Genomic DNA, 6,990 nt, shown 5'->3' with positions numbered 1-6,990 from the left:
ACATTTGATTTTGAGAATCCATTTGTTCCCAATAGGTTTTCAACCCAATAGTAAATCAACCAAACTACAAATTTGGTTTTTCATCATCTTGGGGAGTGGTTATGAAATCTCATTTTCAATTTTAATATGTCATTTAGGTACTTTTTGATGTCTACTCCTATGTTATGAAGGATCATCACTCTTACTATCTGAAATAGATTAGAACTTAATCTCACTGTTTTTACTAGGTTGAGATTGATGAGGCAAACAATTAAGAATTATTGCTTCCAAAATAGGTTAAAGCTCAATCTCATTTGCTCCCACTATCTAGAACAAGTATAGATACTACCTTTTGAGACTCAACTAATGGTCATCGGGATGTACTTATCCCTATTATTCTTCCATCTCATATAAATAAAGACTTATATTAGTATCACGCCAACTAGGAAAAACATCTTCTATGAATATAACATCTCTTGATATGATTTCAATTAATATTCTAGTGGAATCCTTCCTAGTGAACACATACCCTTTGGAGTGTTCAATGTATCTTATAAAAATATGTTTCTTTCTCTTGGTCCCAATTTTTCAAACTTATAGGGAAGAGTCATGGATAAACACTACTAACCTATAAAGTCATAATTAATTTAACTCAGGGTTTCTACTTGTCAATAACTCATAGGGAGTTAAAGTAACTGATTTAATAAACACTCGGTTAAATACCTAGGTAGCAGTTAACACACATCACCTTAAAGTGATGTTAAAGATTTGTCTACGCCATCTTTAAATTAACTGTTTCCATTAGAGTTCAATTTCTCAACTCTGCTACACTATTTTGTTACAGAGTTCTAGGAATTATTAGTTTTATTACTATTCCTTTATCATTACACAGTTCCTTGAAGTTTTTAGACAAATTCTCAAAACTTTAGTTACTTCTTAAAGCTTTTATCTTTTTGCCTAATTGATTCTCAACCTAATTTATATTTTCTAAAACAGTTTATTACTTCTAACTTATAGGAGATAATGAAGATATGACTAAATCGAGTATACTCATATGTAAGAGGAATGAAATATGAGGCAACATGCCTTGCTTTAGCATTCATAGGACCACATATGACTAAGTATATGAATTACAAAGAATGTTAAGCTGTTTCAGCTTTGTCAAATGGATTTCTAGTAATTTTTCTAACAAGGCAATACTCACATATAGACAGTTCAAGTTATATGATAGTTCCTAATAAACCTTCATAAGGCAATCTATTCATTCTATCTTGGCCAATGTGTCTTAATCTATCATGTCATTTATTTGCATTCACATCCATACCTTTGGAGTAAAAAATAATGAAAAACTAGCATTATCATTATCATAATAAGGGTGTCTAAACCTATAAAAACCATTCAACAACAAACCAAATCTGTAGACGTCAATACTATTATATATATTTTGACTAAGTTCCTAAATAAAATTCAATTATATTTTAGTTTAAGTATAACAAGTACTAAGACCGAAAATTCATCGAACATTTAGAGCTTATAGGACTTTATATAGGTATAGGATTTGACCACCTTGTAAAACTAATTTACATATGCGTATTCCTCTTACTACATCCTTAGAATTATTGCCTATATAAATCCATCTTGTCTCTTTGAAATTCGATAAAATTCCATAAAAACCCTTTTATCATCGGCTACACGGTTTGTGGTTCCTAAATCTATAGTCCATGTAGAATGAGACTCAATTAATTGTATAGTAATGGAAACTAACGTTTCATCACTTAAAGTAGAATGAGACAATATCTTTTTTGGCTTCGTGCATTTATAAGCGAAATAACCCTTATTGCTATAATTGTGACATGTCATCTTGGTTTTGTCTCTTCTTCGAACAAGTTTATTACTTTATATTGTTTTAATTGCTTGTTCTTGTACTTTGAGCCTTATACAACCTCCTTCATTTTCTTAGAATTGTACCACTTCATTTGAAGCCATAAATAACTCTTGGAACTCGGTTCTACAATGTATGTATGAGTACCTAGTCTAACTACCTCAAGGTACTCGTTCTTTAGCTCAATGCGGTAAGAAATATCAACAAAAGTCTTTATATTCTTATTATGGCTCATATAAGCCTTCATATGTTCCCAACTATCGGAAAGATATCGTATTCCTACATGAATTTGTTGTTCATCTATCAAGTTATATCTAGTTGACGTCGACTTTGTAATCATATTTGACATGTCCCTCAGACATGGTTTTATTGAATTATTGAAGACCTTTTTATATATGTCAAATTTGACAATCAACTACTTTAGTTTGGGGATTGCAATTTCTCCAAATGTTTCTTTCAAAACCATTCTTATTACGTGTGCAGTTGGGTATTACTAGTACTAGTATACTAGATTGTCATTTGTAGAACTAGTCGAGATACCACACGCAATGAAATCTTTTTTCTTACATGCATGATTTGTGTCTACATCATGTTTGTGTAAGACACTATTCGGGTTTTTACCCCTTAGTCAGCTACAGCTCTTTCATAACCTCATTTACAACCTTGAAGACATTTTGCTTATCTAAGATATAGTGTAACTTTAAATATCATACATTATAATTATCCCTATTCAGTTTCTTGGCCTTATTTAAATTAATAATTTCTAGAATAACTTGTTAATTAGATCATAAAGACATATCAGACACAACATTAATTATTACAATTACATACACATCAATTATCGTAATTGTACATTAAAATTTAAAATATCTCACATGAGGCACAAAATCAAAAGTTCACCATGCTCCCAGTCATCTTCCATGACTCAAATGTTTGACATTTTAAAATTCAATCTAATTGTGCCAATATTAATTTTGGATGAGAGTTTCATTAAATCTTACAAATCTCAGAATTCTCATATTTAACATTTATAATATGTGATACAACAAATGCAACACAACTATGACTAAGAGTATTTCATCATCTCATACAATTATTTGAGTAACTTTATTCACGATAAGGTCTTTATGATAGGCCAAATGGCTCACATTTCATTGATTTGGAAATAGTAATAAAGTAGTGGATTTTTTTTATATTTATTACTAGACGCAGCTCTTTAGCAAGTTATAATGTATCCACTTAATCCCAAAAGTTCTTCACATTCTTGTCTTAACTAATATCATTTATTACGAGAGTCTAATGGTCATGCATGAATATAATTAGGTTATATATCATCTCTTTTCCAATTAAGAGAATATGACTTACTTTTAAGTTTAAATCTTTATTTTATATATATTAGATTATCAGTTAATCACATTTTATTTTATATGTAATGGTCATTAATCAACAAGCTTGCATGAATTAGAAACATGTGTTTTGAAAAACCGATACGTGTTTGTATAAGCCAAAATAAGGTATTACTTGCTTTTACGTTATGTAGGACCTATTGATTTTGTTCCACGCATTGATTTGAGTGTAAAATAGTTGTCGCACATTGGAAAGGAGCATTCATGCACATTGACACACCTAAAGTAATAATCCATGAGTTGTCACGCACCAAAAGATGGTCCCAAGCGCTTTCATGTGTCAAAATAGTGCTTTGATATCAATGTTGGAAAATAAACTCATCAACCCTAGACTCTAATGCCAATGTTGGAAAATAATGCCAATTCTATAAATTATGAAAACAATTAATTGTGTTCTCAAATTGCATCGAATTAATTGTTGGATGATCTACAACATATGATGCATTATTACTTTCATATCCATAACACAGTTTGCTTCATGTACTTGCATTTCTATGAAGAGAGGAGCTCGTGTATTTTGGTGTTGGGAGGAAAGGAAGAACCAAAAAAAAAAAGTGTGTACTTCTTTTGCATAGGGAAGGTTGTTTCTGCAGTTTTGGGACACTTAAATAGTTCCTCAACTACCAACCATTTTCTCAACTCTGACTAACTACCACCTAGGCAGTTAATTGTAAATGAGTCAGGTCATCCTGTCATAGGTGGATCCAATTATAATAGAAAAATAATAAATAACTAGACTAAAATCTTAATCCTATGAAATAAGAAAATAATAAATAACTAAACTAGAATTCTAATCCTATGAAATAGGAAAAATAATAAATAGTAAATTAAAATCAGACTTAATCAAAATCAGATTAAAGTAGAATCAGATCTGACTAGAATTAGATCAAATAGGAATATGTTTAACAAAATTAAGCAAGCAACATACAACCATGCATTCATTCATGGGATTCTAGCCATCAAGAAGCCATCCAAAGGGCCATCATCAAACCAACAAATCATACAAAAAAAAACACGTACAAAACATATACAAGCACACACTATAAATGCATATTTCATCCATAAATATTTAAGATTCAAGCGTTTTTTTTCCAAGGTTTGCAACAAAAGTCCAATGCATAAGCCAACAAGAATTAACCCTAAACATGTATAAAACAAGGCTAAGAGATTCATGAAATCCGAAAGAAGAAAGTGACATCCCTACTCACCTAAAATTTGCTTCAACAAACTTGGCGATAGGTTGGTTCTTCAAGATTTTGGTTGTCAGAGAAAGTTCCCTACCTGTCAAATTTCTTCCCTTCAGTTGTCAGACGGTTGTTCTTTGATTTGCTACTTTAATGGGGAAGGAAAAGTGGCAGAATCCACCTTTAAACCTAGTGGGAAGTTGCTTAAATGTGCAATACATCCCACCTCATTTAGGGTTTTATTTTTGTTTTTTGTTTTTTTATTTTTTGTCAATACATATTTGGGTGGCCAAATCCAAGCCCCTTTTTATTTTTGACCCAATCAGAATTCTATTTCTGATTTTGACCTAGATTTGACCCAATCAAAAATGAAAATTTAGGAAAATGACACTAGTGCCTTGAGCATAACTAAGGATATTACAAATTCTAATGCATTTATTATGCGTTCTTTAGAAAAGAAAAGACAAAGAATATGTCATATTTGTCTATGTAATACAAAGACTCATTCTTTACATTTATACACAGATCAATATTATTACTTCTATATGCAGTCAAACAGATTTAATTTATACTATATATTAAAGGGAGAAGGACTATTTCCCACCCAACTTTTGATGTGTTTTCAAAATGCCACCCACGCCAGATGAAAATCCAGTTTTCCCATCCATGACCAAACTGCTATCCATTTTTTCAGTTAGAAACAGGGGCAAAATCGTCATTTACTATTTAAAACATTAAAACTTTAAAATTTTACTGTTTCCCCCTTCAGGTTTGAAAAAGTAATAACTAACCCATCCTCAAAGTTAGAAAAGTTTAATTTCACCCCCTAGGGTTTGCTTCCTTCTCCGGCCACCACTGACGGCCGCTGCAATCGATCGATGGGAGATCTCTGACTACAAAGGACAACCTTTCGTCGCCCAAATCTGGACGACGAAGCGTCATCTAGATCTGGAAGAACAGACGAAGGATGACGCTTCGTCATCCTTTGTTGTAGCGTCTGGATGACGTGATGAGCGACGAAGGACGACGAAGAGTCATCCTTCGTCGTCTGGGTGGAGCGACGAAGAGTCATCCTTCGTTGTCTGGGTGGAGCGACGAAGAGAGACCTCTTTGTCACACGGTGGTGTGACGAAGAGATCTCCATCTCTTCCTTCTTCGGCCACCACTGCCGTCGCACCAGGAGAAGGAGGAGGCAGGTGACTATGCCAGAGACGACATCGGGAGATGAAGTTGAAGAATGGGGATGAAACTGCTAGTTTTGAAAGTTATGGGGGCGGCTGTTTTTTTGAAAAATTTGGAAACCTCAGGTTTGGGGGTGAAAATATTAGTTTTCAAAGTTTAAAAACTTTAGGTAAGGTGAAATGTTAGTTTCTAAAACCTAAGGAGGGTGAAGGAAAACCCTCACATCAATTTTGGGATGAATTTTGCAGAGGGGTATTTTTTTTATTTCATCTAACAAGGGTAAAATGGATATTTTACCCTTATGCAAACAGAAACCATCCACATTAACGGCTCATGGGTGGGAAAACTGGATTTTCATTTGGCGTGTGTGGCATTTTGAGAACGCATCAAAAGTTGGGTGGGAAATAGTCCTTCTCCCTATATTAAATCAACAATCTTTAATGGAAAAACATGAGTTTTCAAAACATGCTTTGATACCACATGTAAGTCATAATTACGTTTATTATAAAGAAACAATTAAACATCAAACTATCATGTGTATGTAAATCACAATTTCATTCATGAAGATAAGTTAACCATCAAATCATTATACCCCATAAATCTTAAACTTCATGTTTCTTCACATAGTTTAAAGATAGATAAATATATCTTGATCCATTGTATTTTGAAATCTATAAAACATAAAGAGAATTCATGAAGAATTCAGAAGATTTTGATTTCTCACACTTGACTCATTTATTTAATGATGGAAAAAAATAACTTAAGTTTTTTTATTTGTAAGTTGTTGCTATTAATGTGTTGTAGTGTTAGTATGGTGTTAAGGGTAGAGAAAGGATCAACTTCTATTTATAAAGTAAATTATGACTTTTCATAAAAAATCACATACTTATAATCAGTTACATCTTTATTAGTCTGACCAATGTGGTTGAATGATCATTCTTAGAATTGTGTGTATATTTTTTTAATCTCCTAATAATATGTGAATAATCATATTGAGCTATCAGATCACTTCAGTTTTTCTTCAATTGAGTGTGACATCAAAAGGTCCAAACATATCTTTGTATAATGTTCTTGAGATAGCATTATCTTATCATTCTTTCTTTTAATTTCACACCGAAAATAACACTCAAAGTTAGAAGCTATAAATCCTTTAATTTTATGTATTATCTAAAGACTAGTACCGAAAATGTGCATATCATCTACATATATATAAACATATAATCACACATTCATCGTCAACTAGTTTAGAATAAACATATTTATGTATTTCAATAGAAGAAAAACCATCACATAGAAATGCATAATCAAACTTCTCATGCCACTATTTGGGTGTTTGATTTAGGCCATACAAAGAGAC

The sequence above is a fragment of the Mangifera indica genome, chromosome 10 (genome assembly GCF_011075055.1).
Source record: "Mangifera indica cultivar Alphonso chromosome 10, CATAS_Mindica_2.1, whole genome shotgun sequence".
Taxonomy (NCBI): domain Eukaryota; kingdom Viridiplantae; phylum Streptophyta; class Magnoliopsida; order Sapindales; family Anacardiaceae; genus Mangifera; species Mangifera indica.
The sequence above is the reverse complement of the archived record's forward strand: the minus strand, read 5'-3'. Positions refer to the sequence as shown.